The sequence below is a fragment of the Mustela putorius genome, unplaced genomic scaffold (genome assembly GCF_011764305.1).
Source record: "Mustela putorius furo isolate JIRA1106 unplaced genomic scaffold, ASM1176430v1.1 tig00003834_pilon_pilon_pilon, whole genome shotgun sequence".
Classification (NCBI taxonomy): Eukaryota; Metazoa; Chordata; class Mammalia; order Carnivora; family Mustelidae; genus Mustela; species Mustela putorius.
This window is the reverse complement of record NW_025421987.1, coordinates 88,688,289-88,707,901: the sequence shown is the minus strand read 5'-3', so window position 1 is coordinate 88,707,901 and position 19,613 is coordinate 88,688,289. Positions and strand designations below refer to the sequence as shown.

The window sequence follows — 19,613 nt, the reverse complement described above, 5'->3', positions numbered from 1 at the left end:
TCAAATAATCTCACTTAGGAAAGCTGATGCAAAAATTGTTAATAAGTTATTAACCTCTACATTCCAACAACACTAAAAATATAATACACAAACTATGAGTAAGTGGATATTATTCCAGGAACACTAGCATGATTTCATGTTTGAAAAATGTATTTATATATTTCACCAAATTACAGAACAAAAGTTAAAAATCTAAGACATTTTCTCAGCAAACAGAAATGGAGACAATGCATAATTTCCATAGTTTCCAAAAAGGTATTAAACATTTAACAACCTGTATCCATTTTAAAAATAAAAGAACACTGTCAGAAGAGGGATGGATACTTTTCTAACACAGTTTATTTCTCAAGCCAAAGCCAAAATTACAATTAATATGGAATATTGTAAGTACAGGCATGTCCATTAAAGTCAGGAAAAAGAGAAAGACATCCAATCTAACATTGCTATTTAATATTTACTTTTCTAGAGGGAGTAGATAATACAATTAATAACATCTGCAAGAGTTATAAAAACTAGAAAGAAAAAGGTAAATTACAGTTATTGTCAGATTATATGATTACTGACCTAGAAACTCTAAGAAATTCACCTAAAACTTATTCAAATAATGGAAAATTCAGGAAAGGGGTGGGTAGAAAATCGATATACTGGTATCAAGAGGCTACATACACACACGTACAATTAGATGATATAACAATTCCATTAGCTAGAGAAAGCAAAAAATACCTACGAAAAAAAAACTTACAAGAAATATGCACAGTCTACATGAAGGTAGATTTAAATGCTCCTGGTAACATACAACAAGACTTCAATAAACAGAAAGGCATTATGTTCTAGGAAAAAGAAATAAGATATTTACAACATATAATGTAAATGATTAAGTTTAGAGCAATCCCTATGAAAAAATCAACAGGACATTATTTTCAGAACTGAACAAGTCCATTCTAAAGTTTATGGAGAAACAAAGTACTAAAAGACAGAAACATTTAGAAAAAGAGGAACTAATAAGATTGTTGGAGTAGCCTCATCAGGTAACAAAACATACTATACAAGGGCAGTAACTGAAAGCATGAAAATGGTGCACAGGAATGAAGTGACACAGGAATGGAATAGGAGGTCCCCAAAATGATATAAATTCCTAAGTATTAAATATTTAAGTAATTAGGATCAAGAAACTTAATATATAATAAAGATGGCTTTTCAAAGCAGTGTGGAAAAGATGGACTATTCAATAAATAATAGTATTTGGACAGGTGGATCCAGATAATATCAAAGTGGGGGGCACTTGGGTGGCTCAGTTGGTTACGCGTCCAACTCTTGATTTCAGCTCAGGCCACGATCTCAGGGTCAATGAGATCGAGCCCCTGCATCAGGTTCCACACTAAGCATGGAGCCTGCTAGGGATTCTCTCCCTCTCCCTCTGCCCCTCCCTGCTCATACTCTCTCTCTCAGATAAATAAAATCTTAAAAAAAAGAAAAAAAAAGATCCCTACCTTACATCTTTTGCCAAAATATAATTTCAGTGAACAGGTGATGAGAGACTGAGCTAGAGAAAAAACAAGACAGAGGATAAAAGAAAAAACAACCAAATGAAAAACAAATAAATTGGTAGATTTTTTTTTTTAAATAACCAAAGGGGAGAAGGCATTTCTTAGTGTTACACAAAATCCAAACTATAAGCCAAAAGACTGAATGAAGTATATAATTTTTTACAAAGTTTATATGCAATTTTAAAAAGACAAGTGCAAACTGATGGGGTTTTGCAACTCTTATCACACACTAAAGACTAATTTTTTTTTTAGCTGAAAAAATAAGCAGAAGTCCAACAATCCAATAGAAATGGAGGCAAAAGAGAACTCACAAAAACAAAAAACAAATGATTCTATCCTATTTAAAATGGTGTTAAAAGCCACTAATGGCAATAGAAATGCTCATTAAAACTACAAGATACCAGACATAAGATACTGACACAGAGATGATTATCTAGCTTTATGATTATATGAGAAAAGCAAGAGCCAGAATAATGTGTGCAGTGTGCTCCCCTTTGTCTGAATATTCTATAAGCATGGAAATATAAAGGAATGTAAATACATTATATGTTTGTTTAGACCCAGTTTATTTCCAGAAGGAGGTACAAGTAACAGTGTTGGCCTCTGGGTAAGAAAAGTAGAAAGAATGAGACCGTGATAAGACAAAAACTTATTTTTCCATTATACCTCTGTTTTGTGACTTTTTAATCTTGCACTGTATTTTTGTGTTGCTTATTCTGTTATTTTTTAGTTTTCTTTAAAAAAAGACTGGAGAGCAATATACCAATGAGAACACTGAATACAGGGCAAGAGATTCAGCCAGATAGATGGTCTGGAACCTTCCAGCTCTGCAATTTACTATAGCCTATCAGAGCAAGGATGACAAAGGGGCTGAGGTTTGAGGCCTAATGCAGCTATATAAGGGCCTTGACTTTGGGGAAGTTCTTTATTCTTACAGCGTCTCAGTTTCCACAGTTGTAAAACAGAAAGCTAAAATTTACACCTCAACAACTTGCTGTCAAAATTAAGCATGATAACATATATCAAGCACCTAATCCAAGGCCTGACAAGGAACATATGTTCAAAATAATAATAACTCTAGTGTTGTTTTCCTCAACCACATACATTAAACCCCGTAGCCACCCTACCCACACTGGCCTCTGCTTCCCGTCTCATCGCCATAACACTCCGAGTCCCCATGAAGCAAGAGCTTAAATAAATAATGACCAACCCTAAACACCAGTCAGGAGAATAACAAAAAAACATGTATGTCAATTCCCACATTTCACTGAGGAATGAGCAGAGGATAGCTGTAGTTAGGGAACTGGGGAAACAGATGAAAACTCTAGTCTATTGACCTCCAGACTTTCCACCACAAAATTTCATAAGCTGGCAAAGAATGGGCCTCTTTCCCTCAAGGTCAATGGCCCGTTGTTTTTCAAGGTTACCTTGTTTCCCCTCCAAGAGCTCCATGTTCACTCTGAAGGCCCTGGAGCACTCCCCTCCATCGGGCAGCCCAGCCTCCCTCCCTCGTGAGCGTGGAGAGTTCCAGTGCCCACAAGGTCTCCTCTTCATTCTCACACACATCAGAGAACAAAATCACCCTGCTGTGTAACAAAAAGCCAACTTTATCAGTCTTCTAGAAGAGGAGGAGGGAGAGGAAAAAAAAAAAAAAAAAAAAAAAAAAAAAAAAACCTTGAATGAAGTACTTGATCCTGACCGAAGGAAATGGGGACCCTCTTTCTAGAACCCAATGACTTCACAATGGATGGAAACCGTGCATCCTGAGAGCACCAGGTTTTCTTCGTGGTGATGGGGGCGCTGAGGTTTTTGTGTGTTTATTTTGCTTTATTTTTCTGTCTTTCTGTGTTTGGTCTTTGAGAAAGATTCTATTACGGTGGCTATCAATTCTCATTTAAAGAAATAAGGACAATGGTATTAATAATGAAACAAAAGTACTTTTTACTCTCTGTGGTCTGCAAGTAGTTTCACATTTCACTCCGACAGAACTCCGTGTTTTACTAATGTGAAAGTGTGTGGTTTTGGCAATAGCAAAGTTCTTCTAATATTCAACTTTCTGTTGTTTCTTACTTGCCATTTACAGTAAACGAATCCTGGCTTTTTCCCCTTTGTCAAAATCATTCTGACATCTTTAAGACAACCAGGCCACCTCAAACACGGTACTTTTCATGAATACCCCAAAGGTATGAGCCTATTTAGATCCAGTTTTCTGCATTAAACAATCCCCAGCATGAAACCAAAATGCCCACAGTTTGTCTTTGGACATTCTGAAGAATGTCCTGGAGACTGTTCTGGAGAAGTACAGAAGAAAGCCCAGTCCTGCCTTTGTTTGTGTCCCCCTTCCCCCAGAGTTCCCTCAACTTTCATTTTGGGCTAAACTGGAACAGAGAAATCAGGACAGGTCAGTCAGGAGAAAAGCCACCCCTGTCATGGTTTCCTTCATCATCATCCTTATTTTGGTAACTTACTCTGGAACTTCTCGAGAAACCCCTTCACAGGTTCTTAACCATCCCGTCAAGCCTGGTAAATAGGGAATGCCAAAATTACTCTCCTCCACCACATCTAGAAGAAACTTAGGCTCAATAAAGGCAAGCGAATGGCCCAGGAGCCTCCTGCAATAAGTAGCGAGATCAGGTCCTCCATCTGTTTTCTTGTTCTAGAGCAAGGGCTCTTCACACTGCCTATGCTGAGGAGAATTGCCTGGAGTTCCCCTCAACACTACATCACTGACTTTTAGCTGCTTCTTCATGACACACTGTGACTCCACCAGGAAGGCTGCCCATTAGCTTGTACTTGGGGGCCCAACTATGTATGTGGGGGCTGGTTCTGACTGCTCAGTGCTTGGGCCACACCAGGCCTGAAGTAGGTATCTTCACAATGAGTAGGGGGCCATTGACTGTCAGCTGTTTCACAGGCAACCTGTTACTAGTCATTGTTAAAGTCCTAAAAGTTCCAAATGAATCGTTTTTATTTAGAAACCAGTACTCCTTCAAGGTTATCTCTACAATAGTGTCACTCACGCTTTCACGTACCTCCTCACGTAGGAGATGAAGAGGCAGAGTTATGGATGGGTCTACAGTCATTCTAGGTAACCTCTGCCTGCCTTCCCTTGGTCCCAGCCTACGGGGTGCCATCAGATGAACATACTCCACTGTCAGAGATTTTGATGAGTAAAGGCAATGGACTCTTGCTATAGATAAGGAGAGCAGAGTACCCTACAGAAGCTGGCTTTCCTAGAAAGAGATGATAATATCTAAATTCCCTAATGACTGGGTAAACCTCTACCATCAGTCCTGAATTAGTTCTAGGACCTGATGTTTGGATAATAAAACTCAGAATGCTCTGTTTGCTGCCTCACTAAAACAATGTACCCAAACAGAGGAACACCGGTGTGTGAGCATGCCTCAATGTACACAGAGCCACACCCACAGCCACCCACCCACGCACACCCATACCTCAGTGAACAGAACAGATCCAGCCTAGCACAGCAGGTGTCTAAAAATATTCCACACTTCATTCGGTATAGGTCAGGACAATGTCCCATCAGTGTCTAAAGATAAACACAGTCTTACAAGTTTCAATGACGTTGGCTTGACCATCACTGTTACCAACTTATCTCATGGGACTATAAGTCTGTATTGTTTGCCCCCCTCGCTAGACTGTAAGCTCTCTGCAGGGAGGGACCATTTCTTCAGTCAAATAAATACTTAATGAGCACCTACTATGTGTCAGGCACTCATCTAGATGGTAGAGATATAGCAAAGAATGAGAAAAGACTAAATGTCTGTACTGCAGGAGCCTACAAAGGCAGGAAATTCACAAACAGGTAAATGAACACATAATTTCCTGAGAGCAATAAATACTTAAAAGAAAACTAAAACAGGTATAGGAGATAGGAGTGCTTAGTGTGGAGAGAGGTGTGGTCATCTCTATGACTTCTACTTTTAATAATTGATTTGGAGCTTTTAAAAGAATACCTATGTCCGATCTCACCCCTAGACATTCTGATTTAATTACTCTGGGGATGGACTTAAGCAACAGTGTTTTTTAAGGGTATTTCCATGATTCTAACATAGCGTCGGGATGGAAAACCACTGGTATGCTTGATTTTGAAGGTAAAGATGCCCAGGCTTGAAGTCTACCTGTTATGTACCATCTGTCTAATTTCAGGAAATATACTTAATCTGAGTCTTGGTGTCTTTATCTATAAAAATCGGATACTAACAGTAACACACACACCTTTTGGGGTTGTTGTAAGAATTAAATCATATACGTTATATCTCTGGCAGAGTGCCTAGCTCATGGACAGGACTCAGTAAGTGTTGGCCACGATGTATTGCCATCTTTATCAATTAAAAATATGTGCAGGAGATGCACAGTAGAGGGCTAAGGTCCAATCTGTAGTTTGCCACAGTGTGCGCTTTTAAAGGGCTTTGTTGTTGCTTTTAAGAGCCAAAGCTGAGGTTACTGAGTGAGATCACAAATTGCATTTCTCTCCTTCTATGAAGTGTCTCTCATAGTGTTTTTGAAAAATTTCAATGAGTTATTACATTTAAAAACAAAACAATCTCACATAAAAATCTGGCAATGTGGGGCGCCTGGGTGGCTCCGTCAGTTTAGCATCTGCCTTCAGCTCAGGTCATGATCCCCGGTCCTGGATCAAGTCCCACGCTGGGCGCTCTGCTCAGGGAGCCAGTTGCTCCCTTTCCCCCTGCCCCTCCCACCCCTGCTCATACACGTTCTCTCTCTCTCAAATAAATAAATAAAATCTTTAAAAATAAATATGGCAATGCATTCCCACAGGCAATAATCGATGAGCACGAGTCAGCTGCCATCTTTTTCAGAGAGTCCTCTCGAGCTATCCATGTCCCCCACCACATCCCGTAGCTTATTTCCCAAATTGCACACTGACTCTGGCCAAGAGCCAGTCACATCTCATTAACACATTTGCACTGTTATCGTCTCTACAGGAAAGAGGAGAACAAAGTGTTACCTCTACCCAAGACTCCTAAGTGGGAAAATGAAATCTAGCTAAAAGGGTGTCGTGTTTCAAGAAGACACTGTAAGTATTTATTTGTGGAAGTCAAGGCTAGTTCTGTATATTAACTATGCAAACAAAGTGTATCTGTGTCAAAACCATAAACCTTGCATGTCACCTGTTCACTCTTTTACATAACTTAGCTGGCCCTGTAGGCAGAGGACCTATTATGTCCCTGGCACTGAAATAGGAGCTCGGCAAACAGCTCCATCATCTCACAACTTTGAGAGGTACTTCCCATTATCACCATTTTCAAAGATGAGGAAACTGAACCTAGGAAAGGATAAGCAAAGGTTCTGGGGTATGTAAAGAATAAATGGCAAAGTTAGCTATGGAACCAGAACTGTCTGACGTCAAAGCCGACACTTCTTCCACCTAGGGAACTATTTGGTGTAATTTAACTATTGAAGAGAACAACCACCAGATGGGACAACTCCTTAGAACAGTATATCTTTCTCCCTCTGGCCAATGTACTTGCAGTCCATGCCACTAATGGTGAAGATCATCCCAATAAATTTCTGGCAACTGTGTCTTTCAGATGTTGAGAAACCTAGAGATCACACAATGAAACCTGTTCCTGTCTTTCTCTTGTCCTACTGCTCAACTTTTAAATCTACAGTCAAACAAATCACAAAAGAAAACTGTTACTGTAGCTGTGTATATGTGTTTGTGCACGAGTGCGTGCATGTGCGCATGCGTGTATGTACACGTGTTCTGTTGATGAAGATCAATATCAGTGACTGAATGGAAGGATGAAGACACATTCGGGTTCATCTCAGTGTCTTTATGCTGAAGCCTCCCTCAATTCACCTTTGAACTTCCCTGCCACCCGATTCTAAAACAGGTTACGTGCACATACCTTAGATCTATAAATCACATCATATTTATATGTTATGTGTCAACATCCCTCCCAAATTAGAACTCTCTGAAAAAGAGAACTTTCATTCACTTTCATCTACCCACCCCCAATCCAGCCCCATCACCAACGTTAATAAGCACAAAGCATAGCACATAGTCAGATGCAAAAATAAGTGAGTAAGTGAAAATAAGATTCACCATTTTCTAACCATGCTTAAAGAAATGCCTATTTAGTTTTAGCACCTATAGGGCAAGATTTTGTGGGGAGACAGAAATTAAGTTTTTTTTAAACTTCAAGATGCATATCATCTACTGGAAGAGAAAAATGTAAATCCATAACTATAATGCAGAAAAAAATTAAAATTAAATCTTCAAAGAGACACAAACAAAAAAAGTCCTGGCAGTTGAGAGAAATGTGCAAAATATGAAACTGCTCAGAATTTTGCTATAATCTATATTTTAAGTGGTCAATTAAAATATATCTACCCAAATAAATATGCAATTTCTTTCTCTGATAATTTACTGACATTTCATTTTTGAAGTTGCTGACATTTAAGTATCAAAAGAGCTGTTAAAAAAGGTCTCCGCCATAATGGGTTCAAAAAGAATTCAACTTTTTTCTTTTAAAGGAAGCTTAAGGGAAAGTAGCTTTGTATTTCAGCAACTCTAGAAGAGCTTGACTTTCTTGACAATATAAGTGCAAAGAAACTTGAGTCAAAACACACAAGAAAGAAAAAGATGCTCAAGATATTTCAAGTCTACAATTATTTGCTGAACACATGCTAAGTGCCAGGAAATATGTTAAGCTCTCCAAGGAAACAGAGCTCAGTCTTTATTTGGGGTAACAGTGGGGTACTGGTCCAGGAGAAAACATTAGGATGTAACTTTATGATAAGCAGCATAGAAGAGATGTGGGCAAAAGGCTATGAGATCCAAGGGGGAGAGAAATTATGTAAATTAGGAATTCTATTGATAAATGTGGCACAGCACTATGAAAAGAAAACTAAATTGAGTAACTTGGCATTTGCATTATAATCCCGGTTTTGCCAATAATTTGGTGACAGAATTTGAGCAAGTCACTGCCTACACTTCAGACTTCAGTTTCTGCCATCATTAAAAAGGAGAGATACAGCCCTCCCAGTGGTCACATTCTAAAAATCTGGGTATTAAGTTAAATAACCTTCTGAACTAGAATTATGGCAAGAGAAAGTAAGCTTTCAACTGTGTGTTTGAATCCATTTGTCCCCTTAGATGTGAGTCAACCAAGAGTTTCAAAAGCAATTAAGTCTAGCAGCTACATAGAATTGGTTATTTTTGTTCCATTTTAAATGAGTGACTAAATTATACATTGCTTCATCATAAAGGCTGATGCACAAGATCAGTAGGGGACATATGAAGGCAGACAGATAAGTCAGATGGATTTCCACCAGGGCTCCCTCTCCATTCCATGGCACAGAAGGTACAAGGAAATTCTAGCTCCAGCTGCCAACAGTCAGTACTGATTCAACTGGTTGAAAAGGAAGAACCTATTGTCCATCAGAAATGACCTCAGCATAACGTTCCAATGACATCTTCCACTCTTACTTCCTTTCAAATCTTTATTTTATAAACAAGCATTGGTCAAATTTGCCTTACCAAATCAGAATCTCTAGGGAGGGTACTAGAAATCTGTATTATTCAAGCAAGTGATTATCATGATCAAGCAAGTCAGGGAAATCCTATTACAGAACATTCAAACTACTCTTTCTTCACTACAAATGCCCTGCTTCTTGTCGACACTGTGTGTTTCTTGCCACATGCGTCTCCCATCTCCGGCTGGTGACACACACTTCCCTATCCTTCAGGTCCCAATTAGAATACTACCCAATTCCACTAGCCTGAACACTCTTATACATGTATTTCTTATTTTCTAATTGGATAATGAGTGCCTAGAGATCAGAGGTGGATTGTGATTCATTTATTCACTCATTCTTTCATTTAACAAATATTTACGCAGCGTCTACCATATTCCAGACACTACTCTAGGCCCTGGTGACATAGCAATGAACGAGACAAAGTTCCCTATTTTCATGGGCATTCTGGCAAAGGCATTGGAAAACTGTGGCCCACAGACAAATCTGGCTCATTGCATGTTTTTGTCAAATTGTATTGAAACATGGCCACACTCCGTCATTTACATATTGCCTATGACAGAGTTAAGTATTTTATTCTTTACACTGTAATATTTATATTTACTTTATATTGTCAGATAGGAGAATGAGTAGCTACAACAGAGACCATATGGACCTAAATATTTAGGCCAAAATATTTACCATCTGTCCCTTTACAGAAAAGTCTGCTGACCCCTGTTCTAGCATATCCTTCCCACATAGCACTGTGCCTGGTTGACAGTAGGCAACTAATAGGTGCTTAGATAATAAAATAAAGGTGGAAAGTGAGAATAAGATCATATAAGCAGATTCTAAGGCAGAACATCTTTTGTCCAGTCGCCATCTTCTGCCTTAATTACGCAACATGAATTTTCATCCAGGATAGAATGATAGTAGCAATGCTACAGTTCAGCATGATTAAAAAGGGAGGGGGCAAGCTTTCAAACCTATGAAAAAGTTAAAAAGGACATCGATATGCTCTGTCATCAAAAGTCGTTACTATTTCAGGCTCATTTGTGATTTTAACAGCTGGCCTGGCAAAAACACATTACAATATCTGTACTGCTGGCTTTCTAGAGCTTACCAAAGTTTGGGGAGAGTTGTTATTGTATTTCATTGGCTTGTTTGCCTCCCTAAGATGCATCTTGGGGAAGTGATCTGTGTGCCTTTTGGATCAAGCTAATGAAAAACTTAAGAGGAACACAAAGACATGGCGCACCTAAGGAAAACCCCATTCTATCAAATACCAAAGTCAAGTTTAGAGATTCAATCTTATAGTTAGATCCTAACAATTGTCTTCTTTATCATGTCTCTATGCAAACCCTCTCACCGTTCATAAAACGAACCAAATGATCTGAGAGCTGTGCTATGCTGAGTTACTATAAAACTGGAAGTGGAGAGCTGATACACAGCTAAGGTTTTAAAAGCACGGTGTGGTGTGGTTTACTGCAAAGAGTAACAGTTTCAGAGTCCAACAAGTCTTGATTTCACTGAAGCTTCGCTATTTGTTAACCATGTAAATTTGGGCAAATCATTTAGCCTCCACCAGTCTCTGCCTTATATTATGAGATGAACACAAGTTACACTGCAGGGCTGATGTGAGAACATCCTAAGGATAGGTAAGTGCAAAGCAGCCTTCTCAGAATCAAAAGAAAACAGGTCTTCAGTAATAGCTGGTTCCTTTCCTTTCATTTTATCCATATCAAGTGTAACACTGGTCCCCACACCTCAAAAATATCTTTGTATAATATACCTAAAGTCCCTGAAAGTGTTACAATATTTTCTTTGACTCAATAAATTTGGAAAGATGACATCTTACATCTTTGACTCTTTCCTAATCTAAACTCATGAAATTCTTTTCTCTTCTGAATTTACTACTCAGAAGTGATACAATAGCTCTTGTTTATTCTATTTCCCAGTGACGGATTTCTAGCAAAATAGTATTTGAAACAACATTGTCCCAAATCCATTATGTTAACAGCACCCTGATGAGTATCAGAGTGGGCTATCAGGTCGGTTCTGAACGTCCCTCCAGATTTCTGAGCGAAACAAAAATGATCAAGTTCTAGTCACTTTCACTTTCTGGTTCTGGTGCCCTCGGCCGCTGTGATCCCATTTGTAAAATGCAACAAAGAAATTCACATGCTCCCATTAAAACAGTCTCCATTCATTTTTCAGACAAACGTGGACAGGTGAGTAGATAGATGCGGGCGACAGATGAAGATGGAAAGAGATAAATGAGAGGGGAAGGTGAGAATGGCCAGAGGATGGATGATTACACGGATGAGTGGATGGACAGGTGGGAGGAGGGATGGGTGGGTACATGGACAAATGGGGGGAAGGAACTCAGGCCAGCATACCTGGCAAGATGCTAAGCAGACACAGAAACACGAAAAAAGAGGTGAAGACATAAATCCATGACAAAAACACTAATCTCGAGACTGAAATACTAGCACAATTCCCTCTCCTAGCCTACTGCTCCTTAAATCTCCATTTTAAAATATCCAAAGACCTCTCTTCATCATTATGTCATCACATCCCAAAATGTGGTAACTGTAGTATTATGTATGTGCCCAGCAAGAGAAAATGAATCCTTTGGGCAAAACAAATTTACCACAACCTCCTAATAAGAGGATATAACAAGTATTCCAGAAGGCATAAAGCAACTTATCGAGAGCAATGTATTCAGGAGAAGAACCATACTATTTTTCAATGTTTCTCTAATTAATGTTATGTTAATTAAGAGAACTTGGCCTTATAGATTGGGTTGCAGTCAGAATTTTCTCTAAATTAACAATTCTACAGGTCTAACTTTACCTTGACTGAGAGCTTAACTGAAAGTACTGCTCAACCACAGCCCAATACATTTTAATTCAGGATGAAATAAAAGATGCCAAATTCCAATACTGCAAAAACAGTGTCGACTCCCTCTGCCCTGTTTTATAGCAGGTTCCCTCCCTGGTAAATAAGAACCACTGTTTACTGTGCTACGGAATAATGGAATCAATGGCCAAATATATCACAAGACATGCAAAGGCATTGCTCACATAAGACAGAGACAATGTAATGATTAAAATGCATACTTTTGAAGGGTATTCAATGAACTGGAAAATGTTTATAAGATAATATTATATTTTAAAAATGTAAGAGTAAGTACATATAACATGACTCCCCCCTTTAAATAAAGAATACTGTGGTTTTATGTGTAAAATATAGAACAGCAATTATCTTGGATGGTGAATATGGGTGTTTAAGTTTCTTCTCCATACTTTTCAGCATCTTCATTTTCTAAGATGAGTATATTTAACTTATAATTTAAAAAGAAAGGTTATTTTGTTTTAGGAAAAAGACCAGCACCTGTGCTAAGAAAACAAGTAAGAATAGCTGATTTGGTTGTTATTTGTTTTTTTTTTTTCCATTTACGGAGTATTTTCCTATGCAGGAACTCATCTGATCCATTCAACAACTTCAAGAGATGGGTTTAAGGATCCCCATGGACACCTAGGCAGTCAGGTTCACAAAGCGAAATGGGACAGCATACGTGACTCAACATTTCCCGAAGCTCTACAGCCTTCTTTACAATGACCATTCATTCGTCTACCCAAGGAAAAACTTCGTCTCTGGATTACTGGTTGTTTTGCTTTGTTTTGTTTTTCCCCTAACGGGATCTCCAAAATTGTTGTGCTCTAAAACTACTCCAAAGTACCAACATCACCTCAACAGCACAACAACACACCTGGGCCCCTTAGTACCTTGCCCCATCATGGGAGGGAAAGACCTTGTACAAGAACAACAAAATTCCCCAGGGTTGTTTTCATAAATGTATTAAGTCAATTATCCTAATGGGACCAGTCCAATCTATTAAGGACATGGACAGGCACGATTTTTAAAAAGACAAAGTCTGACCTAGATCAGGAAATCTGAGACAAAGATTCGAAAGCTGCTTCGGGCAACAGAATACAGAGGGAGGTTCAGTGTCAGCATGGAAGAGGCACCACAGCTCAAATCTAGCTGGTCTTGAGATGACTCACCAGTACGTCTGTGATACCTTCCTGCCCCGTTCATCAGACAGGTTTTTCCATTAGAATTTACTGACTATGTGCTCCCCAGTGAGGTGTTAAGATCCGTTCTGCAGTTTTAAAATGGGGAAGATATGACTGAGAAGTCATAACACTGATTCCACTTAGTACACTCAGAATAGCCCAAGGAGAGGGTAACCTCAGTTGGAGGAACACCGGCCCCCACATCACCTCCACCCATGACCAAATTCACCAAAATCTGTTTATTATAGATTGTTAACTAATGAGTTAATGGAGTCTGGCAAAATCTGGTGCATTACTAAAGGCAGAAGACAGACTAATTATATGTAGGAATGTGTAGAGGAAAGGGGGCAAGAAAAGAAGGTGAATCTCTGTGGAAAGGCTAGAACCTACAGGATAAGATGACTGGCCTCACCTTTGGTGGGGCTGAGTGAAAGATGCCTGCCCTGAGTCCCCCTCCTGTGGAAAATTCTAGAATGGAACCCATAGTCACATACATGTAGGAGTGAGTGTTGCTGGGCAGAATAAATACTCATTATGGGAATGAGCCTGGAGAATAAAAGCAGCAGATGGTCAGGACATTGAGCCTTTGTTCCCTTGCAGCACCATCCAGCTTCCTCTCCAGCTGAGGCCATGGCCTTTCAAAAACCTTCTCACTCTTTTTCAGGCCCTCGGTGTGGCTTTCTCGTCCTGGAACCAATGAATGAAGTGTCTTCTAAACAGCTTTAGCTCTAAGCATAGCATGCTAGAAGTAAACTGATAATGGCAAATTTTAATAAGCAGAGGTGCCCATCAGAATTACCCCAAAAGGTTTTAAAAATGCAAATGCCCAGACCCACAGCCAAAGATTTAGGGATACAGAGTGAAAATCTGAATTCCGGTAGAATTTCCCTGATGAATGCCGGTCCATGAGCACAGTGGAGAAATACTGCCGTATGAAGCAATCCCCAAACTTGGGTACTCAAGAGCACCGGGGGTACCTGGACAGGAGGCCCCGGGAGGATCACGTGGCCAGCACATAACCTGTGCTCATGGTGGACAAAAGGAAAGGAGATGCAGGGAATGACTGGGGGGGTCAGTGAGGCTTCTCAAGGTGCCAGAAAATGGCCTCCAAGAGAAGAGCAGGGTCATCTGACAAACATCTCCAGAAAAGAGGATCCACTTAGGGACCCTGGAATGAGGTAAACAGGGAGACTGGGCAGGATTTAGGCTCGGCGGGGACAGGTTTACAAAAAAGACGTTCACCTTCGGCATGCTAGTTAAGCCACTACACAATATATGCAGTTTGTGATCTTGAAAAAAAAAAAAAAAATGGCAGGAGGTAAAGGCAGGAAGCATATCTGCTGTATACGGCCTGCACATTGTTGAAAACAACAGACTCTGGACAGAGCCTGAATTGGAAGGAATTTGTCAAGGCCCCCAAATCAAAGTTGTATAATCTATCACAGCTATCAAATTGCTATGACAAACCTCCTCAGCTAAATGAGACAGAGAACTTAACTAGTTACATCTCCCAGGTTTCTCCGGATATCGAAACCAAGTGTAATTCAGTCATCTTATGACTCCATATAAGCAAATCCTACTGTTTCACTTCCATATGAAATCTCCAATATAAACCAAAGGAATAAGGTAGTTCATGAAACGTGGTCCAAGTGTCCTGAGATAATGGCCTTTATATCTGTCTACGCTTTTTCATTTGTAAAACGAAATAACAAACTCTTCTCCACAGTATATAAAAAAATAACGTCCCAGAGAGTTCTCAAATAATGAAACACCTAGCTGTAATTGCTAAATTAACTACTGACCTGTAATTTTTAAAACCTAATATACATTCCTTCATTTTCTAGAAGCAACACAGAGTTCCTAATTTACATCATCAGCTTATTTGATTTCTGATTTGCAAGAATCCCTTCTGCTTTATCCAAAGTTCCAAACATGGAATTTATCTGTTTGATGAGACTCTCCCATCTCTACTATCATGACAGAATTTATGCCTTCACTTCATGGATATCTTTATCCTGTGACAATCTCTCAAGAAGCAGCCTGGGAGGGAAGCAAAGAATCCAATGTTCACTGTGGTTGCTATTTCCGATATGGGGGCCGATTCTCCCACCACAGACCTTGATGACATGACACACAAGACCTGCTTACTCCAGGCCGAGTGATCTACATGTGTCCTTCAGCTGGTGTCCCCAAGCCAATCAAGCAGCCTGTATTACAGACGGCATTATAGTGTTCTCTGCTGAGAAAGTTGTCCCTCCTACCCACGCTATGGCCCTGTCCTACCCGTTTCGCCTGAAGAAACCATGTTGGGATGCAGGTAAGAGTTGGGGGTGAGGAGCCTGGTGTTGGCACAGCACCGTTCTACCTCCCTTTTGGCCTTGTCAAGCACACCTCCCCTCTGGGGGAACCCTTCCCCTTAAGCTTGGGATTTGACCCTAGTGCTGGAAGCATATACTTCCCCCTGCTCAAAGTCATGGATTTTATAGGCATTACCCCCTAATGGGGAACTGTCACATGCAGGGGCTATCAGAAAGAAGACGGAAACTCTGATTCAGGAATGCTGCAGACATAAAGCCCGTTATACAACCAAATCTTTATCTCCAGCTGCCTGACCCATGCATTACTTTCAACTAGGTTTTAGATGGAACAAAAGGACAGGAGGCAAAGCAGCAAAGAAAGCTGGGACTGAGACTCGGAGGCCAAGGCAGAGGCTAAATTCCATCTCCATTAGCCTCCTCAAGCCCAATGTATCACCTACTCTAACCACACCTACAGCACCATACTGTGCAAGTGCCCATGGGGACTCATGCTTTTCGTTCATCCTCAGAGTACCTTCCCGAACCCTGCTCAGCCCCTGTCCTGCCCCCTATCTAAGACACAGCCAACCTCAGGGATCTCTTCATTCTCTGTTCATTATCTCTTCTGGGCTTTTGGTCTTTGACACTGTAATTGCAAAGCCATTTTTAAGTAGAAGACACATCTCTAGGAGGGTCTAAGTTCCTCCATGGACAAGAGCTGATCTCCCTTCATCTCCACGGCCTCACTCTTTGGCGCAGGTTAACTAACATTTACTAAAAACTTAAGACTCCTGGGGCATGAAACTAAGGGCATTATACATTATCTGGTTTAATAAATAGATACAGGAAGTAGATACAGTTATTCTCTAGAAGGAACAGGACCCATGCTCAAAAAGGCTCACCCATCTAAGTACATCTTGCCATCTATGGTGTAGCTATGGGCATGCTTGTAGAGGTGAGGCAGAAGAGCAGATAGGGCCAGGAAGTAAGAATCAGGGGGCCCAGGTTAGCTCAAAACCACGGGTTCTGCCCTCACTGCCTTGATGTTCATCCATACAGCCCCTGGGTTTAAGGAGAGAAAGAAGTCCCACTTAAAAAAAAAAAAAAGAAGAAGAAGAAGATGAAGAAGAAGAAGGAGAGGGAGAAAAATAAAAGTCCATATGGTCACTAGTCCACGAAAGTGAGCAAGTCTCCCCCGCAATCCCCAGTCCTCACTCTGGAAACAGAGGCCTGGATGACTGTGGCTGTGTCACTAGATTTACAACAAGCCCGAAGACTGCAAGAACTGGAAGGCCCACACCGGACCCGCTCAAACAGAGCTGGAAGCTTTCTAGTAACTCCAACCGTGCATGGGGGAAAGAGCGGCTCAGAGAAGTGAGTCACTTACTGGAATCTGTGCTGCCTGCATTACTCAGCTGATATTAATACACCCACTTGTTCATTAAAGTTTAATTGGAGTTCATGTGAATTGGTTTCACCGGATACTTAATCAAAGAGAAGTGTTTGTATCTGAACTGTTCCCATACAAAGCTAGAAAGCACCACTTCCCTCCAGCGTCTGGGCACATCCACTCCCTGTTGTTCTAACCTGGTGAACACACTAAGTTAGTCCTAGGGCAGTGAACGGTGAACTGGAAGGAGGAGGGGGGAGAAGCCATCCCGACAAACACGAAACTAGAGTTAAGTGAAAAATGCTCCTTGAGGCACAGCTGCAGTTCCCTAGCTCATCCTAACCTCCGCCAGGACTCAAATTCCTACTCCCAAACCCGATCTTTTTCCTGCCCAGGGTTCTTTATCAAAGCCACAGTGTTCCTTCTTTCTTTGGGCACCTGTCTTCCAGGCATACATCTTTATTTTTAAAATGGGTGGATAAGGAAATTAACCATCATTCAACATAATCACACATCTCTCTTGTACTGACAAGCGAACCATGAACACAATCCCAAACGCCTATTTATACAATCAGGGCTGTCAGTACCCTGTTATTTCTTATCGGATATCTCACTAATCAACATTTCTGGAAGTATAAAATTTTAAAGCTCCTGAAAAGATTGTGCATAGATTTGTGGGGGAGGGGAACAGATTTCCAGTTTGGGGCAGCTCTGTGTGTTACCAAGTTTTCCTTAGGCGTGGTCACCACTGTTGAGGAAGCCTGACTTCTGGGCCCCAAACAAATCAAGATGAATTTAAATAAAACTCCGCCCTCCCTTTTTGATTCACTGAAACAACCTTCAGAGATTGTAGACTGAGAAGCAACTGACTTACTTCTTAACAGCTTTGAGATACCATCCACAAGCCATATAATTCATCCATTTAAAATCTGTAATTCATTGGGATGCCTGGGTGGCTCAGTCCATTAAGCCACTGCCTTCAGCTCAGGTCATGATACCAGGGTCCTGGGATGGAGCCCCACATCAGGCTCCTTGCTCAGAGGAGAGCCTGCTTCTCTCTCTGTCTGCCCGCTACTCTGCCTGCTTGTGAGCTCTCTCTCTCTCTGGCAAATGAATAAAGTCTTTAAGAAATAATAATAATAAAATCTGTAATTCAGTTTTTGGTATACATATTCAGAATTGTACAATGATGATCACAGTGCAATGTAAGAACTCAGAAAGAAACTCATACCCATCAGAAGTCTCTCTCTGGGACCCACTCCACCCCTGTGGACAAACATTCATCTACTTTCTATCTCTATAAACCCTATGGATTTGCCTATTACGGACATTTCATATAACTGGGAACCATATAATATGTGGTCTTTGGTAACTTCCTTTACTTACCATGTTTTCAAGATTCATTCATCTGGTAGTTTATGTATTAGGACTTTACTCTTTTTCATTGCTGAATACTATTCTGTTATACAGACATACCACATTTCGCTTACCCATTCAGCAATCTACCCTCTAAAAATAAAACAGATCCCAATCTACATCAGAAGAGTGAATTACTTAGCACTCCATTGGACAGGTCATCTCCTTATCCCCTCAATGATCCATTCAAGATTATCCCTTCACACATGTAATGGAAATGACCCCGTGGGAGGGACTTCTCAAATGTGGCAGTGGGTGGCAGAGCCTTGTAGCATAAGCCATCCTGCTCAGGAAACTCACCAGGACCACCTACCTATGCATTGTTTCACAGTTTGGGAGGTGTTCTCACAGACACATACAGCTTACATTGTGGCTCCCTCCACAAGGAACTGTGCTATCAGTACCTCTGACTTCCCCTAGGCTCCATGCAAAGTTTGGAATGCACTCAAGCAGCAGCACTCAGACTCTCCTTTTCCCCCCTTCTTCAGATCTGACCCCACTACTTAGTAACAAGCACCTACTGTGTGCCAGGCACACTCATGGTGATTAATAAGATATGACACCAGCTTTCCAGGAGGGCAGAATCTAGCAGAAAAGACCAAACCAACACACAAAGGACAGATTCATGTCAGATGGAACAGAATTAAAGCTGTAAGAGAAATTCAGAGACGGGAACTGTTGGCTTGCTCTGTCTCACCTGCCGTGCTAGTGATTTCATTGCTAACCTTGTGGGAGCTAATTATTCTCTGACAAGCGGAGATGGCAGATTTTCATGAATGTCAAGCATTCATAGATGTGTTTCCTGAAAACATACAAGCTGGGGTATAAGTCAGAGTCAATTTCAGCAGCCCCATCAGTAACATTACCAGACCATGTGGACTTAGGAAGACATCAGAGATCAGAAGTAGAGAGAGTCATCTATCCAAATTGAAACTTTCTGCCTCCTTCTTAAGCAGCCAGGACACTATCAGGAGGCTGATAAGCCACCCAGAAGTTGCTGTCTAAGAAACCATGCAGTGTGCAGTAAAGTAACAGGTTTTCAAAATACATGTACTCGAACCCATACTCTAACGCATGAGGCTAATAATACAGCCCTGGACTTATCTGATGCCATGTGTCTGAGGGACTCAAAGACATTTGCCAAAGAAAACTCAGTCCTTCCCATGTCCCAGGTGAGGGCCACACTGACTCCAAGGCTTAAAGAGCATCCTGCATCACTTTGTTCTGTGCTGGGAGAACACACTTGAGCTTCCAGATAACGGCACCTCACAATCAAAACTAAAAGCCCAACTCACGCTTCTGTGTTTTGGAGTGTAGACAGGTTTACCCCTTTTGGATCCAACTCATGGAACAGATTAGGTTTTCATGTACACCA

The 19,613-nt window shown here is 40.7% G+C and overlaps 1 protein-coding gene and 1 long non-coding RNA gene across 10 annotated transcripts in view; one reads left to right on the top strand and one right to left on the bottom strand.

Annotated features, from left to right (window-relative positions):
• The window catches only part of LOC101676863 (LIM domain containing preferred translocation partner in lipoma), a 655,863-nt gene that overhangs the window by 518,177 nt on the left and 118,073 nt on the right, over nt 1–19,613 (bottom strand). Inside the window, exon 1 of one of the 9 annotated variants that reach the window (XM_004745240.3) lies at nt 2,975–3,169. The exons of the other annotated variants lie outside the window; for them this stretch is intronic. The gene's annotated coding sequence lies outside the window, so the exon portion shown is untranslated. Of the gene's footprint in view, nt 1–2,974; nt 3,170–19,613 lie in introns of those variants that run through there. 9 annotated transcript variants of the gene reach the window in all.
• Nucleotides 3,195–12,717, top strand: LOC106005099. Its single transcript, XR_001178264.2, has 3 exons — nt 3,195–3,352; nt 6,518–6,609; nt 12,535–12,717. It is a non-coding gene; the product is annotated as an uncharacterized LOC106005099 (long non-coding RNA).